Here is a 4,003-nt window from a genome sequence, read left to right as displayed (position 1 = left end):
GTATATCCAGAAGTGGCCATTTCATACCATGAACTTTGTAGTCATCATTTCTACCAGGATGATCAAGGGCAACAGCAATTTTATCTCCAAAAGCCTTGATTACAAATAACCACCAATGGTGACAGTTTAAGTAATAATGATGTAAGTTTATGCCATGGGTATTTAGTAACCCTTTTCTCATCGGCAGTGAAATCATCACTATGTTTTATCTCAAATAGTTGTGTAATACAATTCCAGAATCCCAATGTAAGGTCTGTTTCTTGAGACCACCTCTACTAATAAGAACTGTATTTAGCCAGGTTCATGTTAGGAAAATAGAATCTATACTAGATAATTCAATATAGTGAGTGTAGTATAGGGAACTAGTTACAGAGCCAAACAAAGAGCTGAGAAAAGGGGAATACGAGGCAACTAGAAAGCCCCTTAGTGCAGGAGGGACTGGAGAAAATGATGATGTTACCAGGGTCCAGGAGCCGTGAACACCAGGCAGGATATGAACCCACCAGGCGGAGACTCTCCCAGGCCGGCCTGTAGGAGCTGGGTCGTGGGGGCAGGGGGCGCGCAAGATAAAAGTTGAACTGTGAGCCTGTGCTGGAGGTGATCACTGGAGGCTGGAGAGGAGTCGCCCTGGCTTTTCTCACTAGTCACCCCCACTGACTGCATCTAACAAACCAGTGGGTACAGAGCATGAGGAATATCACTTGCAGGCGTCGACCCCCCGAGGAGTAGGGGTGGATCTGAGAGCAAACAGGGAAAACGACTGGCAAAACATTCCCATGCATTCATGTCCAAAATATGTTACGGGTTCTAAATGGAAAACAAATTTTAATTCGTAACAGTTGTATTTAAGCTACTTACCTAATATTTGGGAAAAGACAAGAAAGAGGCATTCTTTTTCTCAGGTTGCTTACCAGGCTAGATAAAGAGACTCTCTCCAGCATAACAAAGAACACACATTCTACTTTTAGTTTTCTATTGCTGCTATAACAAATTAACACAAATTTAGCATTTACAATGCACATTTAACCCTGGGTGAGGCTAATTTTTTTTTACCCTTGTTTCTTTACCCTGCCTTGAGCAGTGTTTTATTGTTACCTGACAAATAATCACAAACTTGGTGGCTTAAAACCAGATTCATTTATTATATCACAATTCTGTAAGTGAGAAGTTGGAGCCAGTCAGTTGGCTCACTGGCCTGGGTGTCTCCTAGGTTGGACTCTGGAGAAAAATCTACTACCAGCCTCATTCGTTGTTGGCTGAATTCATTTCCTTGTCACTGTAGGTGCTTATTTTCTTGCCATCTTTCAGGTGGAAGCATCCCCTTTCCTTGACACATGGTTCTTTCCATATTCAGGCTATCAGTATGGCGTATCAAACCCTTCTCGAACTTTGAATCTCTTCCCCTTCTGTTACCAGAGAAGTCTCTGCTTTTAAGGGCTCGTATGATTAGATCAGGCTCATCTAGTTAATCTCCCTATCTTACTGTCAGTTGTGTCATATAATATAACATAATTAAAGAAGTGACATCTCATTATAGTCATAGGTTCCAGGGATTAGGGTGAGACATCACTGGGGTGGGGGTGTGGATTTCAGCAATTCTGCCTGGCACCACGGCACACCACAATAAGGGGTAGTGACAAAGAGCATTCTTATGTCAACATCTGCTTTGTGCCTCAAGAATAATAGCCTTGATTACCTTTGACACTTGATAATAATAAAAGAAATATTTTAAAATAATATGGGAATTTTAATTTGATGACAACATTTTCAATTAATTCCTGAAACAGAAGAACACTGACATTTGTGAAAATATGAGAAAAGTTCTGTCTGTTTATACTAAAGAAAATATTTCCTCTTATTGAACAAAGATGATTTTTTGAAGCTCTATAAAAAAAGAAATAGGATTATAAAAATATCTAAGTCCCAAGGTTCCAATAAATTCTGATAGGTGTGTGACTTTCAGGATAGTCTCCTTTTTCCTAAGGAAGGAGCCATTTGAGCATCATGTAACTTTCCACCATTAATTCTCTTGGAGCACAAAATTGTCGCCTCTGTGTATCCTCTGCACTGCATGCAGGGCAACCACACTCACATATTAAGGTAGCAGGCCCAGCATTTTTCTAAAAATTTAGAGCCTTTCTTACTGTGAAAACATCATGGACTAATAAAAAACATCTAGGAGTTGTTATGAGTTGCCTGAGATACTTTCCCCATAAATTTTTAAATTATTACTTAATTTTGATATTTCTTTCTTTGGAAATAGATTCTCTTGATTTTACAAGAAACCATAAATTTTTAAGGAGTGATCAGTCAACTATTAGCTTTGCACTATTTCAAGCAAACGACAATATTACGTGATAATAAAAGTAGTGAACTTCTTAAATTAGACATGTGCATTAAAACAGACCCTTCCTGGTTGGAAACCCAAGTGATTGTCATTAGCCACTTTAGTATCACAGTAGGTGACACAAATTATTATTACATTTAATTAGCATTCTGACAAGTTGAGGAATTCTTTACCTGCATTCAGATTACACACAGAAAATGATTTGAAAGCATTTCCTACCTTGAAAACACCAAAGCAAATCAAAGAAATCAGCTCCAATCTTATCTTTATTATCAAATACTTGGGGATCATTAAACCAAATGACAGAAGAAAAATGCCAATTATAAATGTTGTTATAAGGTGACATTTGGTTTTCCATGTAAGGAGATTATTATAAGCAGAATGATATAATTCAACAAAACTATTTTACTGTGATATAATGCTAATGCTACCATTGTTCACCTCCTTTTCTTAATAAAAGAAATGGTGTAAAATATAACATGGTTTAATATTTAGACCAGTATTCAACTTCTATTTAATTCTACTCCTGTAATAATACATGTTAAATAATTAGTTTTGAATTATTGACTATCATATTAAAATTTTTAGCAAAACTGAGAGTTTCAGTGGCAGAAGAATATATAGATTTATATACTTGAAAAAGTTTCTGTGCTAAAATATCAATACAATGCTCTAAGACGAAACAGACTAATAAAAAATAGTAAGAGTATGAAAATACATTTAATGTAACACTAAATAAAATTATTTTCATAATTTGAAATATTTGCAAATGATATTGCTATTTATTAATGAATAATAAATAAATAATAATAATAAATTTACTAATTGTATTTAGAAGAACTTTCTCACACTCAGCTACTTTCTTGGCGCAAAATCTCTAATGCGATGAAAAGAGTAAAACCTGCATGAGAATATATTTATTTCAAAAAATTTCTCGTTTTTGTTACATTGGAACTAAAATCAAATGTGTCTATACAGTAAGTATAGTTTTATTTCCCATAAAAATATCCATTTCAAATATGAAAGTTTCCCAGAAAAACTACAGGAATAATAAATAGATAAGCCTATAAAAAATGGAAACTGTTATCTAGACTTGCATAGCTCAAAGATTCAGTATACTCTGACGTGTTGAAATTCGCAGTAGGTATTCTTTTCTATTGGAATGATGTAAGACAACATTTTTCTACACCTTACTTTAAGTTATATGTGTAAATAGCACTGATGATTTCCCATATAATGGGAGAAACAGGAATTGTTACTAAGAAATCCAGAACATTGAATTCAATATTAGAAAACCTTCTCCTTTAACTCATCATAAACTGGTATTACTTCTTAGTATGATTACAAAAATTCTATAAAAGAAAATTTTTTTTCTTTTTTGAGGGAAAAAAATACATGAACTAAGGAGATTTTTATATAAGGTCCCTAGAGATTATTCCAAGTCTATTGAACATTAAACTTTAAAAACCCTACTAATCATGAAGATTTTAGAATTTATTATCTAGTTTATATAAGAATAAATGTTATTTACCAGAAAACCCATATTTTTTTTCTTATATTATCTTGGCTGTCTACATACTACCCAGTCTGTAGTCAGTCACTTAGGTACAGATTCTTCTAACTGAAAGCTAGGTGATATTGGGCAACTTAATTGAT

Source organism: Physeter macrocephalus, chromosome 7, assembly GCF_002837175.3.
Source record: "Physeter macrocephalus isolate SW-GA chromosome 7, ASM283717v5, whole genome shotgun sequence".
Taxonomy (NCBI): domain Eukaryota; kingdom Metazoa; phylum Chordata; class Mammalia; order Artiodactyla; family Physeteridae; genus Physeter; species Physeter macrocephalus.
Note: the sequence above shows the minus strand (reverse complement) of the source record.